The sequence below is a fragment of the Anser anser genome (assembly GCF_964211835.1).
Source record: "Anser anser genome assembly, chromosome: 9".
NCBI lineage: Eukaryota > Metazoa > Chordata > Aves > Anseriformes > Anatidae > Anser > Anser anser.
This window is the reverse complement of record NC_139729.1, coordinates 25,146,263-25,167,467: the sequence shown is the minus strand read 5'-3', so window position 1 is coordinate 25,167,467 and position 21,205 is coordinate 25,146,263. Positions and strand designations below refer to the sequence as shown.

At 34.5% G+C, this 21,205-nt stretch overlaps 1 long non-coding RNA gene across 1 annotated transcript in view; it reads right to left on the bottom strand.

Moving 5' to 3' along the window:
- Positions 1-1,902: 1,902 nt before the first annotated feature.
- LOC310904007 overlaps positions 1,903-21,205 on the bottom strand; it is a 136,306-nt gene continuing 117,003 nt past the window's right edge. Inside the window, exon 22 of the long non-coding RNA XR_014587977.1 lies at positions 1,903-11,389. This is a non-coding gene — a long non-coding RNA (uncharacterized lncRNA). The remainder of the gene's footprint in view (positions 11,390-21,205) is intronic.

Genomic DNA, 21,205 nt, shown 5'->3' with positions numbered 1-21,205 from the left:
TTTTTATAAGTCGGAATTGATGAAAACATGCATTCAAATGAATAAAATTTCAGGAAAATCATTGTAGATAAAATGAGTGGAGGATGGAATACTGCCAAAATTTCTGAGATAAACAGGATGGTAGAAGCTGAAATGCTTAAAGGCAATGCATGTTTTTCAAATTTTATTTACCAGTTTGTCTTTAAACAAGGCTACACTCTTGCTTTAGAAATTACAAACACGCATCTTAAGCCATGATGGCACGTTTGTATATGAAATTCATTGTAATACTGTGTGAGATGCTGAAGCTTTACAAAGTGACAACAGAAGAGCAAAGTTCTTGTATTTCAAAATTGGATTCCATGGAAATTAATTGAATTTGTAGACTGAGGATTTAGAAGTCCAAGTAATGCATTTTATTAGTAAAATTGTTGCACACGGTGGATTTAAAGTACCACTCGTGTTAACAATCTGCAGTGCACTTGTAACTGTTCTGTGGTGTGGAAGGCTTTGACTCAGTTAAGAGTCAAGGATCTGGAACGCTTGACTTGCTTCCAATATAGTCAATTCAGCTGCCTATTAAAGATCCGTAAAAGGAATTTTACCTGTACCATGAAGATCTGTCGGAGCAAGAAGTTTATTCAACCCACCAAGAAGCATGAAGTGCTGGATACATTATAGCACCAGGAACTCGGAAATAAAATACTGAGTATATGCTACCCTCAAAATTCAAGTAGCCTTAGATCTTTGTGCTTCAGTTCTCCTTAAGTCTTACTTTCTCCTGAGAAAAAGTATCCACACAAGTTTTCCTTATGTTCATTTTATTTTAAATTAAATTTATTAAATTTAAATTTATTTAAATTTATTTAATTCTCCAAATTTCTGAGGGTGTTTTTTGCTTGTTTCTTTTTTAATTGTTCAGAAACTCGGCAAAGGAAAAAGATAGGTCACTGGTACTTTCTGTATCTTTGCACAGCTCTGCCTGTGTGACTATATCATTTTAACTTGACAGGAGTCTGTCTGGAAAAGAAATGATATAAAACTTCTGGGCTAATGCTGTACTGTATCACCACAACAATGAAAAACAAGGAAACAAGCAAAAGCAAAACAGAAATGCCAATGAAAACAGGATCTTTCAGTGAAACTGAAGGGTAAATTGTATTAAGCTACATATATGGCATGTTTAAAACCGGATACCACACAAATGCTTCATAAACCATAGCTCCATGCAAATCAACAAAATAAATAGCAGCATAAATGGTGATAATTACACTACTTTCAATACTTCTTTTTCTTCAGCTGTATAGAATACTCAACCTATGCTCAAATACTGAATAAATAAATCAAAGCAAAGTGAATCTAATAGGTCTATTAAAAGCGTTCTGTTAATGCATCTTTGTATAACTTAGAACAGCAGTAGCACTTCTACAGAAATAAAGATAAATATGTTGTGTCCTAACAAATAGCAATAAGTGATTTTAACAGGTACTTAGAAAGAGAATATTTGTTTAGATCAATATCCAATTACAGGTCTGGGTATTCAGAGTCTACTCTTTGGTTTCTCTTCAAATTACGAAAGCAAAAGCTATTAGCAAATCTTATTAGTTTCATGCTGGTCTCTTGAGATTTTTTTCCACCTGACTACTTTGTGTCCCTTAAAAGATAATTCTAAACACAGTGTGATATTGATTGTTTCAAGGCACTAATGTGAACTGATCAGTTCACATTACACAGTGAAAGAAAATTTTACTGTACACATAGTCAAAATTAGGACTAAGATCCGTTAACATCAGAGGTTAATAATTTCTACTTTACTAAAAAAATAACACATAGTAACTCAGGAAGAGAATGAGGCCTACTTACATTTGTAATCATACATACCCTAGGTAACATTACAGTGAATTACATGCAGAAACATCTGAAAAATACAAACTTCAAAGACTAAAGTCTGCAGGTATATTATTTTGAGGGAAGAAGGGAAGAAGATTATATTTTCTGTCTTATTCTCTGTTTTCCTCTTACATAAATGGCTAATATCAACGGAAGATCATACATGCTGATTCCTTTCTGAATCATATGAGAAGTGAGACTAGAACTAGATTCTTTTACTGAAACAGGTAACTATAACCCTTCCTAAATACTGCACAGATTATTTAATGGAAAGGTGCCATAAGTTGCAATGTTGAGTGAAAATGATGAGATTTTCCCTTTCCAGAATTCCAAGGAGCTGTGATCTTGGAAGATCTTGGGATCTCTCCCCGTCTTCCCTGTCACAAGGTGAGCCTTTAAGGCACAGCTTCTTTTCTTCTACCCTCCAAGCTTGTTATGCACAAGAGCAGGTCCTCTTAGGATTCAATGTTCTACCCATAGTTAGTTTGAACATTTCAGTCAAGGTATTTGAAACTAAGTACCACAACTAATTCCCCCTTTTCATTCTGTTTTTTCCATTGTGCCTAGATAAGAGATGGACCATGGCTGGCTGATTCCCCCAGAGGGCTGAAAGGCTTATATGTCTCTCCTGCCTTCCCTCAGCTAATAAATGTCAATTGACATAAGTGGCCCAGTGACGTCTGCTAATTAGACTATCACTTATACAGTTTAACTAGAGCAGTGTGACAGCATGAACATAGTTTGGTGAAGAATCTGAGAATATTGTAAAAGAAATGTTAAAAATTCTAGTTTTCTCCATGATATATATATCATGTGCTTATATGTATAATATGTGTAATAATATATACATATTGTGTATACACACACACAGCACAAAACCATGTCTAGTTTAAAAGTAAAGGACAGAATTATTTCATTTCACAATCATTCATTTACAAAATTTCAACACATCATCATGTTTCTCTAGTAACAACAGTTTTGTTGAATACTATGAACAGTACATCATTTATTTTCATAACTCTTCCTGATTGTCAGTTCCTTGATATCAGACAATGTTCACTATGGCAACAATATTACATAGTCATGCAAACTCTGTAGTAGTAAAAAATAAAAAATAAAATAAAATAAAATAAAATAAAATAAAATAAAATAAAATAAAAATGAAGAATTCGTTAATAGCAAGAACTAGAAGATAGAGAATTATTGCAGAGATAAAGAATTATTGGCCTTATAAAAACATCAGAGAAAGATTGCCTTCATTTCCTTAAATAGTCCCAATATTGTTTGTCTGCTAGCACAGCACATATGCTTTTGAAAAATTAACATTTGAAATTTTCTTAATTTAAACATAACATAATTTAAAGGTTTCTTTAGCTGTGTGTATTTCAAAGCCTACCAAAGGAAGAAGAAAACCTTCACTGACTCTAAAAGGTATGGGATCAAATAGTAATTTTATAGATAATAGGAGAATAACAAAGCTTCTTTCACTATCAAAACCAATCTTCTTCTCACTTCAGTAACATACTACATACTAGTGTAAAAACAACTGGTGATAGTCTTAAGGAGATGGTCTTACTTGTACATCAGCAACTTCCACTCTGACAAAAATGAGCGAAGAAAAGAATTCTTTCCAACAGTTGCCACTGTTCACACTTGAAGGATGTTTTTTACAAAGAAATGTGAAGTGTGTTAGTGAAGGGAAATAGCTAATGTGACATTAAAGCAAAACTAGCACGATGACCCACTTTTGTTGTTCTGCTGAATGAGGCTGCATTTTGTCTTGCCTTGAGATACAGTGAATATCATTACTTACAGTACCAAAGTTATGCGCTTACCTTCAGTGGAAGATCAAAGCATTGAGGTAATCCAAGGCCAACAGCATTTAGCTGTAGTGACAGCTGTGCACAATGAATACAGACTAAGGAAAAGAGTATAAAATATTGTTGGGAGTGCAGTGGACGACATTGAAATTATCACAAACATTAAACCCAGAGAAGGAAGCTTCTCACCTGAAGGAGCCCCACCTGATTCCCTGGTGACTTCTAAGTCTCACTGTCCTGACTTTTACCACCGAGGAGAGTAAATGAAGAGGATAAATTGCTTAGGTGATACAAGTGAACAAAATGACTGATGTGTCAGATGAGTTACTCTTCTAATTTACTGCGTTATGAGAAACTGATGAGGAAAAAATTAGCTTCTTTTTGAAAACAGAGACCTTTGACTACTCACTTGGACATGCATCATTAATAGGTAGCTATCATAATTCCTTAAAAGGTGTCTATGTATTCTCCCGACATTCCTACCTCTAAAGATTTTTAGGATCAGGAAATCCAAAAAACCTCGTCCCTGAAGCTTAGACTACCTTGAGCCACTCAGAGCTATGAACTTAATTTTTGCTAGAGAAAAAAATTTGTAAAGTGAGGGGAAAACTGGATAAGGTTATAAAAGAATAAGTTTTGTGATGAGCCCAGGGTTCCTGACACTCTGTATTGTGGACACTGAGGTATTTGTTATTCAGTAACCTTTAGTGCACTTTCTAGTGTAAAGGACATAAAATATCAACCAATGCAACTGGTTTTCTGGATCTCGTATGACTGCATCTGTCAAAAAGGCTAACTTACTGATTAATGGACTCCAAAGATATTCTGTGAAATTTTGTTCAACATATTGATCATTTTCTGACATTTCCAACCGCAAATAAAAGTGCTTCCCCACCCCCCATTTACATCTTCCATACGCTTATGGCCTGTGTAACACTAGAACATATCTACTACACTGATATATATACTATATATAAATAAATACAGAGAACAAAAGTGGGATCTCCAGTTATTTCAGGAATTAAAATATGTTTTAACTACTGTTGTGCTAGCAAATCCAAGGCTAATTTCTGTATCATTCAGCGTGCTTGCAGCAAAAGCAATCAGGGACTTCAGTTCTCATAGAAATGGCAGAATGATTCAGAGATGTGATGCCTATATGAGAATGGATATATATGTAGAATATTGAGTCCTCGTTCGTTATTTTCATGAATTCAGATTCAGTCTCTAAAATCACTGTACTACATACCTGTTCAAACGTAAATAAGATAATTGCATACTCCTGATTAAATCAGAGTACTTTACATCAGAAAGCAAATGTGTATTCTCATTTTCAATAAAAACCCTGTTCTCTTAAATTAAAATAGAGACTAGTTAAAAAAAAAAAGTATTTTGATATATTGTCTATGCAGATCAGATAAAAAATAAAAACTCATTTTTTATTAAAAAATATTCTTTGGTATCTGAAATTTTCTAAAAAGTCTAGCAACTGTTCAAACTTATTTACAGAACTAATCAACAATATGAACTATATTTAACTGCAGATAAGAAATGGAAGATGACATTTGAAACAAAATCATCTCTATTCATTATTTCCTTCCCAGTCTGCTTGCTTATGTTTATACTTACATATATAAAATACAGAGTTAGTAGCAAGTATACAGGATACCTAAAACCTCCAGAATCTGGCCCCATCCTTTTTGCACCCTTCCTCATCTCCAAGTTGAACAGTCCGAGCTTTCAGCCTCTCCTCACAGGAGAGGTGCTCCAATCCCTTCGTCATCTTGGTAGCCCTCTGTTGGACTCTCTCCAGTATACCGGAAAGAAATTTTTTTTCCTGCTCATGTTAGCACTGAATTATGGCAGTTGACCCTCCAAAAGTGAACTCTGTCAGTGAATGATTGCCAAGACTAATGATATTAGACAACAATCACCAGATAAACACATGGTAAGCAAAGATAAACAATGTCAGCTGGAAATGGCGACACAATGAGAGGCAAACAATAATGAACAATGTCAAACAGAGATTGCCAAAAAGATTAGGATGAGCAATGTCCCATTTTTCAGTCAACTTAAGTAAATGAAGATAAATGACAGTAGACATTGATTAGTGAGCAAGTGGAGAAAACACAGGTAGGAACAGGTAGAAATAAAAATTAAATTAAGGAAAATGAATAAATAAAAAGAACATTTCACTTTTTTTTATACATTACATGCAATTTATTCTCTCGTGCAGCATGACTATGCACTACCATATAGTTTTTCTTCATATATTTGTTCTGTAATTCCCAGACTACACAACCTAATATGGCATACATTCTTGTAGATCATTTTCAGTTTCACCCAAATGGCCTCTGCTTTCAAGATATTTTGTTCTCTGAAGACTTGTAATTCCAGTTCATTAACAAGAGTGAAAAATCAGTGGTGCTCTTATGGATTCAGTAGGTTATCCTCCAAAAAAAGTTACATTATGGGCATTATTACTCCCATATACTTTCAGGATCTAGCAGTGGACAATATTTAGAAATAGTGTCCATAAAAACTGAGAACTGCAGCTATGAGAGTAATGACTGTGGCAGATTTTATCTGGACTGTTTTGCATATGACAGATTACAAACCAACAATTCATAAAGCACATGCTTGCTTTGATAACTTGTTCACTCTTGCACATCAGTTTTGAGAAGCCATTTTGTGTTCAATAGCTTTGCAAAGCATAACATATCAGTGTCAGGGTGTTTAAGATGATCTTCAGGGAACAACAAATCTCGCAATCACGAATTCAATAACTGGTTATCAACTGGAAATTGCAATTCAGAAGTAGCAAGCCTTGTGCTAACTGAATAACTCCTTTGCCCTGATTCCTGAGTAAGCAGTGCAACAAAATACAAAGCATGTAAAGTTCTAGATACTTCAATATAAATTCCATGTTTAGTGCACCGAGGACAGTAGGGGTGGCAATAAGCAATACAGAAAGAGAGGCTAAGCTTTCTTCATAGACACAGGCTGGCAGTAGTATGACACAGAGCTCTAATATCCTTAAAACAGCAGTCACAATCAATTTCACCAAGAAAACACTGAAAAAATTATTTCCAGAAGGAGATAAAAGCAAGAGAAATAACAGCCGACTGTTGGCTGCCACAGAGAAGGGACCAAAGTGCATCTCTCTCCGATCTTAACTACACTGCTGAATGGTACACTGCTATTGAGAGACGTTGAGGGGAAAGAAGTCATTTAAGTAGTTCTTTCACTCAAGAAAATTGAGAGGTCTATATTTTGTGCTGACATTTCTCAGAAGAACAAAGGAAGGATCTTTGCTTTTGCTAGGATTTACCTAATGCATTACTACAAGCACTAGTAATAATGTAAAGTATTCAAATATTTTGTACCTGCCCCTATCTGTTCTTCTAAATGGTGTTGATCTTTATAAATCAAATTAGCAAGTGGAGATAGGGAAGGATACCATACAGAATGTCTGACATTTTGAGAAGTGCTAGGAAACAAGTACCTACTTTTCACCCTGGAAATACAAAAATGTGCTTGAAAATATTCAGAAATAACTCGAAAGCATTCTCCCACAGCTGTGATCCCATGACAGTTTTTGTTCTTGTATTTTGTTGTGCTAATGAGTTTGCAATGGATGAATAATCAGTTATACATCTTTTAGGTAGCAGGTCCAGATCAGTAAGAAAGAAATAAAGGATTCTATAGAGCCATAATTATACTAAAGTTATCATAAATGGCTGAAAGCAACATTTTAGCAAATAATTATTTAAATGAGAAATAAAAACAATATAACAATTCAGAATGGGAAATTGAATCAAAATTTTAAAAAGGGGGTGCTGAGGTTCAGTGAAATTGAGGATGTGATTCCTCTCAGATATTTAAACCAGAGACATCTACATCTAAACCAGCCATTCTAGATTTGCATCATAGTCAGTAAAGGAAAATAAGCATGTCTGAGGGTAATTAATTTCACACTGATGAGCCCTCTCTGTCAATTTACAAAAGGAGCTCATGATGACCAGTTTAAATGTAGTTACCTAACTTTTAAATGTCTAGTGAGATGAAATTTCAATAAGGCTTTAATCACCCAAGTATGGCAATTCTCAGCTTAACCTTTACAAAAACCTTAGTAAGAAGAAACCACACAGTAATTTAATGCTCACATTTTCAACAGTTTGAACATGGAGTTCACAGTGCCTGGTCAGCTGAGCACAGCTTACCTATAACTGCTGGCAGACAGCTCCATAGAGCGTCAAATAATATTCCTAGTGAGAAGTTTATAAAAAGCATATATACTGAGTTAAATCTCACTTCTGTGAATGGACAGCTAGTGATGTTCTTTAACATTCATCATTCATTCAATCCAACTTTTGTAATAGAGTGGTAGTTTGAGGCACTTGTTTAAACAAGAACCACCTTCAATGCTTGCCACCCTATATACAGAGGGACTTTCAGAATTTAGCCCTGATGATGCGAAATAGAGCTGGGATTGAAATTAGCTTTTTGGGGGGGCTCCCCAAAACCTTCTCTTTCCATAAATGAGCATTTGGGATGGAACTTCCTGCCATGTTGATATATATTTGGCTGTTAATAGGCAAAAACAAATGTTTAATTTAACAGGATGCTACCAGTCTTACTCTGTCCCATAATCAAGCCTTTCCCCTCCCCTGCCTCAGGTTTCTAATCCATCCTTAGTGTTATAACCACACAAAAAAAAGATCAACTATCCAGAACGTGCTGTTAAATCCCTTACCCACATCTCAAGAAAAAGAAGATTTCAAAGAGTAAGTCATAAATTCCCTTAATTCCAATGCGGTGTAAATCTTTCATGCTTACATATATTTCTTTGAGCGTATTTCACACCAAGTGGCCTTTCCTCTTCTTCTGCTCCTTTACACAGTATTTGTGGGTAGTCACTTAAGAATGCTTCAATAAATCTTGCTGAAATACTTATGAATATCTCTTTTTCTCTTAATTATGTATGGTGCAAGTCTCTCTTTACTGAGATGTTGGTTATCTGAAGTAAGCAGACATCTGTGAATCTACTCCACAAATGGGAGCTTTTATTTTTTTTCATGACTTTTTCCCCTACGTGTACACAAAAGGGGGTAAAAACGCTAGTATGAATTTGACAGCAGATGTTCAGTTGATGTAAGACATCCCAATTTCACTAAATTGAAACATTCTATGGCAATTTAAATTAGCGAAGAATCTTCCTCTCATGAAAGCTACACTTTACTTCTTCATTAGAACAAAATCATCAGATGATACAATACTATGCTATCACAGTCTGAGTCAAACAAATTTTAGAGCAGCTTATTATTCTTCTATTTGCTTTAGAGGCTGTCCTTAACAGGTGCCATATGGCTACTGCAACTTGATCTTTTCTCATGTGCTACTAAGCTGAGGTAATTTCTTAACCAGAACTTCAGCTACATTATGTACATATAGACACAGATTCTAATGGCTGCAAATCAGCTCACCTCAAAATTTGAAGACAGATATTTAGCTGTACTTTCAATGAAATGCATACATCAGATACAGATATAATGCTGCATTATAAATGTAATGCCTATTCTTCTGATGGTTGGAATAAAATTAGCTAGCTTCTTTCTGCTGTATATTGAAAAAGAAAATCAGTGTGAAATTTTATCATCTATTTCTTCACAGCCTCTAACAAAATGAAACATTTCAGTGATGTGCTACTACAACTGCATGTAAAAGCATTAATGGTGGGAGGAATGAGAAATGGCTTTTAGAAATAAAGAACTTTAAAAAATTATTTATACTACAGAAACTATAATTGGTAAAAGTTTACAAACTTACTTTACAGAAGCATGCTGAGGTTCCTATAAAAACTTGCTAAAGCAATATTTTCCAGAGCAACATTGCAGCTCATTCTGGAAGATTCTTTAATTAATTTGAATGGTGAAGCACCGAGAAAATAAAAACAAAAACATGTTATGCAACATTTAGTTCCACTGAGCCATACAGCAGCATAATTTTTACCAGTTTCTCTATGTTCCCATTGTGTTTAATTCTGTTACTTGTTTTAGACTGCAGATGTCTCCGTCTTTTCCCCACAGCTAAGACTGTTCTCTATTATACTGTAATGGCTACAATATGAACTCCCAGATCTAAGACAATTCACTTGTTATGGGAGGTTAACAAATATTTTTTTCACATTTCAATGGAACATTTACTTTCAAACACATACTATTGACTGAGGTGTTAATTCAAAACAGTCTTTTGAACAGATAGTAAGAAAATGAGAAGTGAAATCTAGTTTCAGAAAATCTGTAAAACTGTGTAGATGAAAAATATCTTTTTTAGTGAATTTTCTACAGATGTATTTCAAATTCTTCTCATACACACATGACAATATTGGACAGAATGGAACCTTATTGCTCTGTCAAAAAAACAAAAGCACAGCAGCCAAACTTTTAAGATTTGGGGAAATGTACAGATCAGGTCCAGGCTGCATCTGTTCCCACTTGGTGGTTTTAGGACAGCTTTTATCCTAAGAGCATTTAAGTGCACTATATAACTATGATTCTACTTAGCAAACATCCCAGCAAGGATATTTATTCTTATGGCAGCACCATTCTCTGAGACTTCTAGCAAGTTCTGAAACAGCAATAAGAATTATTTTGCTTAGCACCTTTACTCTAAATAAATACTGGATGCTTGAGGGAAGTGAGAAGGTTTGGAGTCTGCACTCAATGCAATCATCATGTTCATAGATTTCTCAGCTTTGTCTACTAGTCCCAAACATTATTCAACCCTTTGCCACTAGAAATTACTTAAAAAAAAAAAAAAAGACACTATTATGCTGAGCAGAGGATGTCTTTCTGTCAGACTCATTCTTTCCACTTGGTGCTATTGGGGATAGCTGATTATTCAGAGTGAGTAGAAGAAAGTAAGAAATATTAACTTAGCAGCAGCCAACAAAGCACACATACTGTGATGATTAACACGCATTTGGGTGGAGAACTGCTCTTTTTGCCATTAAATCTTGCATTAATTAAATCACATTTTTCATCAAATTGCACTACAGTTTGTGATCATTTAATTATCTGCATTTTCTTTTCAAGATAGTATCTTGAAAATATATCTTAAATATTAGAGTACTTCACTCTTAAGGGGAAGTTAGTAAAATGGGTTTCTACTAAAGAAAATTCATTTTCTTCCTGCTCACTTTGGCCAAAAGCAAGTTAATAAATACAGAAAATTCTCAGTTCTTATTTTGAAAAGTTACAGAGGTAGACATAATAATTACAAATTCCTGTTGCAGTTTAAGGTTCACAGAATAAAGTCACACTAGCTTCATTACGGATTCTGTTTGATCTCTTCATACAATTTAAGCACCTGGAATATTTGCATTTCTGAATTTACTGGTACAGCCTTAAAAAGGATATCCTTACTGATATAAACTGGATAAGGCTATGACTACAGGTTTTTTTGTTTGTTTGTTTGTTTGTTGTGATTTTTTGTATTACTGAAGACAAAAACATTGAAATAGATACCTCAAAAAAGAAAAAGTGGGGGGGGACCTTGTAGCTTATTTTATCACTTCAACATACATTTTAAGGGGTCATCTCTTCTTCAGGTGAATGACATGGAGAGTGTTCTCTTTTTAAATCCCGCTTGTCCTGTTCCCACTCAGATCTTCGGGATTTGGGGAATTTTACAGTTCTCTTTTGTAAGAAACACAAATGAAAAAATAGTTCAGTGCATATACATTGTAATGTACATTAAGTTTGTTTAGGCTCATTCAGATGAAGAGTGATTTGCTACTTTATTAAATGTCATTTGTTTAGCAGAGATTTGCACTAAAGGAAATCCAAACATCCTGGGAAACTGAGACATTAAAATGGAGCTTTGTCCAGTTAACATGTAATGTAGTTCTTTAAATAAGATATCTTTGCAGATATTGATTTCCATCTTTTATGTATGTGTGAGTATATTTATAGCAAAACCACAGTGCAATACATGAAAAATACATTGTAATGTGATTAAATGAAAAATATCCTAAAATGAAATGAGCAGCACTAATTTTCTTTATATCTGTGAACTTTTTTTTTTTTTTAATACACTCAATAGATCTTAATAATATTTAGTTTCATATTTGGCTGGAGATCGATGAATTTGTCAGCCACACTGTGTAAAGCATAAGACATGATAGTTTTTTGAGCTGTGGGAAAAAGGTTCTGTATGCTAATAAAATATATATTACTGAATAAAAACAAAAGAGCTAATAAACATAATTCTTATCAACATAATTTGTTTTGTTCACATTGTTGAATATTAAAAGCTTTTAAATATGAAGCATTCTTCCAAACATGTTATCCTTCTTACAGCGCCACTGGTGCTTGCAATTCTAATGACAATGTTATTCTTTGAAATATTTTTGCACTAACAAAGAAGTGTATATATATAATATTTTTACACTAATCAAAATACCTGCCGGGATGATCAGGCCTTGTGTTTGGTGGGGCACTGACCGATCTGCCTGTGGTCTGAAGCAGTCCACCTCTTCCTGTTGAGTCGAAAGTGACTTTAGCTCCCTACAACGGTGGTTTAGAATAACACCTCTGAATCTCCAACATGAAATAAAATAGACTATAAGGTAGCATAGGAACTGGGGTATTGGAGGTGGTATGCCAGTAGACGAAGTCTTCTCTTTGCCTGATTTCTACCTCTTTCATTCAGTTTTGAGGTAACTGCTCTGGTATCTCCTGCAGCACTAAGAATTTTTTACTGTATGAAGAACAGTAACATACAAATCCTACCTAATCTACATTTTTTACATCAGTTTAGTCAAACTCCAGGTTTGGAGTTGCCTGAGGTTGTTTTATAAGACTACAGTTTGACATAGATTGACCCTGATAAAACAGAGATTTTTTTTTTAATAAAATAAGAAATAAAATATTTTCATGCTTTGTTTTGCTCAATGCAAATGAATTGAATTAAAAACATATTCCCAAAAAGCTCCATTGAGAGCCACTGTTATTTATCCATTACAGATTAAACAAAGAAAGTTCTATTCTTCCATCTTAGTGACAGATCAAGATGGACTTTTTACATCAGAGAAACAAGATTACATCAAAGAATAAACTCAGAGAGAGATAAGAGAGCCCAAGGCAATCTATTACATTACCAAAACTCACAGAGCTGCAAGGAAAAATAAAGCTCTGCCGTATAGTTCCACTAAATATGTTAATAAATTTTAAGCAGAGTAAAGATGAGGACATAGATGGGAAAATAACAAATATTATATGTTTTCTAACTGAAATGTACTAAACCTTTGGCAATGTAAGTCATTTTTTTCTGAGCAGACACCAGTAATATAAAATATATTAGTTCTTAAACCAGAAGTTTTTTTTCTTTCTTGGATGAAGAGCAGCAAGTTAAAATAATACAAGTTTGTATTATCAGAGAGCACTGCTGTGGTTTAACCTCCACAGGCAGCTACACACCATACAGCTGTTTACTTACTGTCCCCATCCTTTACCAGGAAAAGTAAAAATCATGGTTTGAGATAAAGAAAGTTTAATAGGGCAAAAAAGGAAGGGAAATAATGCTGCTGATGATAAAAGAATATACAAAGTTTTGCACAATGCAATTGGTCACCACCTGCTGACTGATGCCCAGCCAGACCCTGAGAAGTGGCCCCCACCACTGGCCAGCTCCTTGCAGTGTTCTTGCTGAGCAGGATGCCCCTTGGCATGGGACATCCCTCTGGCCAGTTGGGGTCAGCTGTCCTGGTTCTGTCCCCTCCCAGCTCCTGGTGCACCCCCAGCCTGCTTGCTGCAGGGGAGCATGAAAAGCAAAGACCTTGAATTAGTGTAAGCACTGCTGAGCGACAGCTAAACCTTTGGTGTGTTATCAGCATTATTTTCAACTTAAACTCAAACCATAGCACCATACCAGTTACTAGGAAGAAAATGACCTCTATGGTAGCCAAAACCAGGACAAGCACAATTCTGGATTTACAGCAAGCTCTAGGTCATAATAGCTATCATTGCCATTGCTGATACAATACTCAGCAGTAGAGAAGTAGGATGAGATCATATACAATCTGTTTATAAATTCCTTAACCTGGCTGATAAATATAACTATATTACATGAAACGCAGCTCCAGATGGAATTCTTCAGAGATTTACAATGAACTCCTAACTTTCAAAATCTTCCAGAGCTATACTGAACCTTTTGACACATAATGGATTGCAAAACAACACTTCACTATGAAATCTCATAACTAATTTAATCTTGCTGCTGGATTCTCTGCAACAAGATACTTCGGATTCTCTGTATTTTGCATAATATAAACACCTGCATATACTAGGACTGCAATAATAAGAAGTTAATTACATTATAAGAGTTGCAGGTTCTTAGTTTGGATTTACTCTGAGAAGCAAAGCCAAGCCCCAGTTGCAGCCTGTCAGCTTTCCTTTGAATTGCCACAATGATTAATATCCTTTTCATCTAAAAGTATGCCTCCAAAATGGGACAGGTGGTTTAAACAATCGCTAAGAACTGTTAATTACCTCTGGCAATGGCACCAAAATGTGGCTATGAGAATGGCTTGTTCCTGAAAAACTAAACAGTCACATGCCTAGTTTAGCTATATGAAATGCAGTTTTACTGGTCTTTTTATACTTTTATCTCTGTAGTGGTGTGTTTATATATTTATGCAAGTAGGGATGATTACCAAATGTAGAAGTTCCTCAACATAAATAAACAATGGAAAAGATGACTCGATATTTCAAGAATACCAGGCTCTGAATCATAGCTCATTGCTCACCAGAGAACTCGAGACCCTCTTCCGATCTGGTAGGTCAACACATCTCAAAAATACATCACTGTTCAGAATAATGCAAAAGAGGGAAGCAAGAAAAAAAAAAAAAAAAAAAAAAAAAAGGGGTCACTGGATTCCCAAATTTTAGCACTAGCCCTGAAAGCAAATTTCATAATGTAACCATCTATTACCTCCACGTGGCATTGGTGATCTGAGTACTACAGAAGTTAGATTACCAAAAACTATAAAATTATTAAAGTTTTCTGTTAATATAAGCAAAGCTGCCGTGCCACCTGGTGAATATCTTCATGGGCGAGAGTCTCTTTTGCAGTGTTTATCAATATAAAAGACTAATTCAAGTACTCTTGGCAACTTTTGTAGATGCTTACATTAAGACATTTGAATAGTTGCAATCAGTAATGAGAGAGAGAGACTTCTGTCACTATGGGGTACTGGTCTTTTCTCAGTACATAAACTACTGTGTTCGTTATTTTTCAGCAATACGTTTCAATTTCAGAAAAAGAGTTGTTTTTTTCTAGCACGTGGCAAATCATCTAATATATTTGATTAATATTTCATATATCTCATTTACAGCTCATGAATTGACCATTGATCAACTCATGATTGATGATCAAAATTGATCATCTACATGTATGTTTTCAATATTTTTTTCACTAAACACTTAGACCATCAGCTTTATGAATCTATTTGTTGAAAGCATTTCATAACATTCCAGTGTCAAATGACTTTCAAAGAGTTAAAGCTACTGGACAAAAAGTACACAGGATGGGTTATTTTCTCGGTGGTTAAACACCAGCCCTTAGGAACAGATATCCAGAACAAAGCCTACGTTATATATCTGAATTACTTGTTCTGGAAATACACTGTGACAAATGCTTCAAAGTGGCTGTTTTACCCTACACCTTTGCCAATATACACCATATTTATGAAACTGAACACGAAAAGCCATTGATTCAATCAAAGTAAATTCATATCAAAACTACAACAGACCTAGATGGGATGCTGACAGGTCTCACCTCATTTTCTTCATGGTACTCCAGTAATGTGAGAATTTCAATAATTATATATATATGTTTATATATGATGTAAACATTGCTTAGGACTATTCACCATATGTCCCAATCATATATTACTTACCAAACACACACACACAAAAAAAAAAAAAAGCACTTTATAATTTTAAGAATATCTAGATTCAAATGAAATCTTGATTCATATTTCATGCTATAGAAAACCTACCTTCTCAGAATACTGAAGAAAATGTTTTCATGTTTTAGGGAAGCTCAGTACTTGATGTCTTGGCTAAATATCTATAACAGATTAGTCTCCCTCAAATTGTTCTGTTTTCTCAAATTGAAATTAGGGAAAATTATTTTTTTTCCACATATCTCCACCGTCTATATTGTCTTCACAGTTTATATTGATTTAGTTGACACACTGATTGTCTTTTTAGAATTGGTTCATATATATTTTCCATTGACTTCTGTGCAATTTTAGGTGTTAACATCTTTTACAGAGGCCTAAATTATTTACTCAGGATATTGTGTTTTCTGATAGAAAACTGTATTAGATTTTTGACACCTTAATTTTTGAACAACCTAGAAATGTATTTCTTACAGTACTTTCATTAAGTGATAATAGCAGTGTGAGTTATGAATTGTGATTGTTTTCAACTTTGCTCTCTTTAGAAATCATTCTTCATGTACAACCCAAATAATATTTATTCACAATAACACAAACCTTTTTTTGGCATAGTTGTAAAGATTACATAAGAAAAGACAGCAGGTATGCTATTATCAATAATGTGCTTAGAGAGGCTCTCTGCCTGGTGTCCTTTATAGTAAGAAACTTAATTAAAGTTTTAAATTTTATGACGGAAAGAAAACATATGTTTTCCTTTCCTGGAGATCAAGTTTCTAGATGAAAAATATGCCTTACATTAAGCTGACAGGGCAAACTGCAGGCCTTGTTTTGATAGCATACAGTCATTTTCTGTATTTTTTTTTGGCTTCCTCTTCAGAACATGTTATCTCCTCCTCAGCTGGCAAGGGTTCTTGACAATGTGGAACTCTCAGGTTTGTCTTTGATTATATTTGCAAACTTGGTATGATAGCAGGCTATAGGCACGAGTCAACAACTGCAAAGTATTATTGTGAACTCCTAGGAGGGCATGTTTGTATAGCTGTTAACCCTCTTTTGCTTAGTTTTATATATGAGTACACATAGGCACATATCCTTTATATCATCACGAATCAGGTTAGATTATTCTATCTAAAAGAGTCTCATTTACCACCAATCCCTTACGGTGGCCACTGGTACCATTTCTGCACCCTACTTATTTGCAAATTTCATCAGTACTGGTATAATACAGGTGCCATTCTACTGTCGAGTTCTACAGTATATTTCTATGACTTGCTCGCTACCAACAATGGCTTTGCTGTTATTACTGAAAAGTGCTGAAATAGTTTGGCTGATCAAGGTTCCGTGGTTGGAAATCAATAGTGATATTTATTTCTTTTTTTTAATGAATATGTCCATAAGCAAGATATGGACTTATTCATAAACTCATTAAGAAGAAAAAATGTTTAAAAAAATAAAAAACAAAACTTTGAAATATCATTTTATTGCTACAATTACAGTACGTTCATAGAAGAGTTACCAGAACTCAGTGCTGGTATCATTAATCTTGTGTCAGAGTTTCATGGATATCAAAAGAAATATGATCTTTTTTAACTTATTTTTTCTTATTTTTTTCCTTAGTTTAGAGTTATCACGAAAAAATAGCATTCATCTTACAAAGACTATTTCTCCAAACCAACTGAATGTATGGAAATCCTTATCATGATCAGTGATAAAAGCATCTACGAATTTTACTTACAAACCATGCAGACTGTGCTCACCTAGCAGAGGTACTGAATGCAGTAAAACAGATGTACAGTTCACTTTATTATTTTTTTTTTTAATATGTAAAATGCTTATTGACTTCCAAATAATACAGAACTACTATGGAGCTAGAATTTCTTTTGGAACAAACTAAAAGCAGAAATGTACTTGTATCTACTGCGCATAAAAGAAAACATGTTTATCACATTAAGGCACTAAGACTAGAGATGTGCTTTGTCATTTCTGTACAAACAAATCCACGCATCTGGGGAAAAAAAAAAAAAGCATGCTGTCAGACAAGACACACAGGAGGTCTGTGCAACAACTGTGGTTGATTCTTTTCCATAAGACGACACAGTTCATTACAGTTAGATCATTATCATACTAGAAAACCTAATCCTCCAAGAAGTAAATCAGTGTTAATTATGTCTTAGAATTGCTTACCAAACAGTTCTTCAGTTCAAACCAGTTCTACGTTACACTCAAGTGGATTTGTCTTGTGAACCTACCGTACTAAAATATAAGATTATGCATGTTCTTTAACAGGTAGGCCCCCAAGTCAACTACATAATGTCAGTTTAAAAGAAAAAGAAAAGTTTATTTTTCTTACTCTCTGGTGAGTCTTAAGTTTTGCAACAGAGATGATTATTTTGTGAATGAACAGAAGCAAAATTCTCTTGGAGACTATTTGAACATGTAATTTGGATGAAAATTCTTCAATATTGTCATTCATACAAGTAGAAACCACTGTAAGCTACTTTTCAGTTACACCATGGGAGATATCATCTCTTTGTCTCCTCCTACTCAGAAACTTAGAATCAGGCTTATAGTTAGTGCCCGTGCAAGAGGCTTGACTATAAAGTTATATAAAGTTCTATATAAATAAATATCTATATTATATATATATATATATATATATATATAAAATATATATATATAATATATATAGGACTATATAAAGTTCTTCAGTGATGAATGTTACGAGGTTTATATTGCTAGCACAGTCAGACTTGAAAGGAAATTTACTCAGGCTTCATGGAAGAACAAGCATCCTTTTATTTCTACACAACCAAGCTCCAGTCTGCACTTTCATGTGGCAACAAGCACAACTCTTTTTAAATATCTGAAGGAAAACAACCCTACATTCATTATTCTATATATGAAACGACATGAAATAAGACATACTTCCATTACCTACATAATAAGAGCATTTTTGTTTGGGATTCTGAGCATTAGTATTGCCTTAAAAACTGAATAAACAGGACAATATAAAATCCTCCTTGGATAACTACGTCTACGAGAGGTGGTGACAAACTTTTGCATAGAGCAGTTTCATTCCAAAAAAATACTGCAATACTCCAGAAGGGTGTGATGGTTGCAAGGCTGGCCTATAACTAACCCTATCTTGATTTCCTGTGCCAACTTGCTTTGTTAGAATAGCCATAGGGTGTCAGATTTTGACCCTCAGCACAAGTGTTGCAGCTTCACAGTTTCAACACTGCTTTGCTAGTTACCCAGAATTTAACTTTTAATTCTTCAGAAGCAGATTTTGCCCAGAGAGCACTTTCTTACAAAAGAAATGACACTTTTCTATCAAAAGAAGCTTTTAGTTTTGTACCACCTGTAGACAGTCTTAGTCTAGATTTGGGCTAGCTCCAAAAATGGATGTGAAGACAGACTCCAAAGCTGTTTGTCCCCATAGTAACAATCACACAGTTCTACCAGAAAGATGGGATTCATCTCAAGAAATGTTCAGAATCCAAAAGTTAAGCACCTGGCTAGCCTTAGATTTGCTATGTAGCCAATGGCAGAAGACGGACCACTCCAGTGGGCAAGTCAGTCTACCTTCTCTCTCTAACTCCAGCAGGAACAAACATGACGAGGTTAGTCTACACACTTAAATTTTAAGTGTCTAAAACTAGATTAATTTTATCCCATTTTAAATTAAGGCTTTGCATAAAAGGACTGAGCCCATTTTGAAAACAAATTGCATGACGTTACTGCCAAAAAATTTACCACTAGCAGGAATACAATTTCAAGTTTTTATGGCCTCATCTATATAAGCATTTTTACAGTCTCTTCTATAAAATTGACTAGAAGCGCTCCATAAATATTAATTGATTAACCTCCCCTGCATCCACATATGGTAGGTATTTATTTTTACATTGTGTAGCTAGAGAAACAATTGTAATAAAGCTAAGCTCTATGCACAAGTCCAGCTAGCAATTCAGTCACAGAACAAGAAATAAATAATTCTGGACACATTTTAGTAGACTAGGTACCTCAAAGAGAAGTTATCTATTCAACCATATGTAGCCTATGGCATGAGAGTAATGTGATTTCCAATGAATTTCCAGTGATTTTTCCTTGCCACAACACAGCTCTTGAAAACCAAGCTTCTCTAAAAACCTGCACACCCACAATGCACACAGTATATTTTTTGCTGCTTTTCAGCAGAAAAGCATTCCTGCAGATGTTGGAAGTGGTAGGGCACTTTCCCTACTGTACTGCAGAACTGCTATCTGCGTGGTATTTTTAACAAGCCAAATGCACTAAACGCCCTTACACCTAGGAGTTGATACAGGTGTGCTACCTACAAGTGCAGTATAAATTTCAGGAGGCAGTGAATTTACAGTACGTTATAGAAGAGACATTAGCCCCTTTATAAAGAAATTTGGGTAATTTATTGTGGTTTTCTGTTTGTTTGTTTTTCCTGCTAATCCCACAGATGTCTCCTAGACATAAAGGTCCCTTTTTACCAGTCTGACTGTGTAAAGGTACTTTAATGTAAGTCTCAACATCTCACACCAAGCAGACTTAGGAACACATTTTCATTTTTTTTTAATTTTCACATGTGATTCTGATATTGCATGACTAGTGGGTCGATTCTTTTCAGAAATTTTTCTTTCTTTTTTTTTTTTTTTTTTTTTTTAAAGAGGAAAGACATCTATCCTTGCTATATAAGCATTCATGGAAAATTTATAACACTGCTTGTGAAGAATATTGTTCCTTTAGCATAGAGGATCCGTTACATGCTTTCATTTTAGCAAAGCAGAAAGAATGTGCTGTGTCAGAATTATCCTTAGTAGCTGCATCTATCTGATGAGCAAACATAATACATACTACCTGACCCACCTATCTAGAGAAGTACAGTCTAAGGAATTTATAGCTCATTGTTGCTCCTTTCTAAGGTGAGCTTAGAAATTTCCAAAATACAGAAAATTGCATGAAAAAGTGTTCACATTTAGCCCAGATGGATAGAATAAACAAATTGTTCTTATAGAGGAAAAATACCATCATAGTATAAATACTAAATTTATATTGTAATAAATTGTTACAATTGCAACCTAACTCTAAAAGATGAATGAAATAAAATAGAGCTTTTTCTATAGTAAACACAAAGTGCTTTACAAAGATCTCAAGCATCATCATCCAGCTAACAAAACAGAGATACAGAGTAGAAAAGTGCATCTCAATTTCATGCTGCTTCCATTCAGAGTATCTGTGGGCTTCATTAGATCATGGGTACTACAGATAAACACAGGAGAAAGAGGAAAACGAACCACCTAATAGGTACTTGCAGTCTGGCTGCACTTATGTAGCATTTTGAACAAACTAAAAAGCCACTCTTGCATAACAAAAAATGTCCAAGATTTCTGAGAAATTCTAATATAGAGAATAACAAGTTTCTAACATGAAATAAAGGGGTCATTACATCAATTATTATGGTAAAGATAAGAGAACCTACTAAAATTGTAGGCTTCTGAAATGAGTGAGGATTGCATTCCTGGTATGTAATTTGATAGGC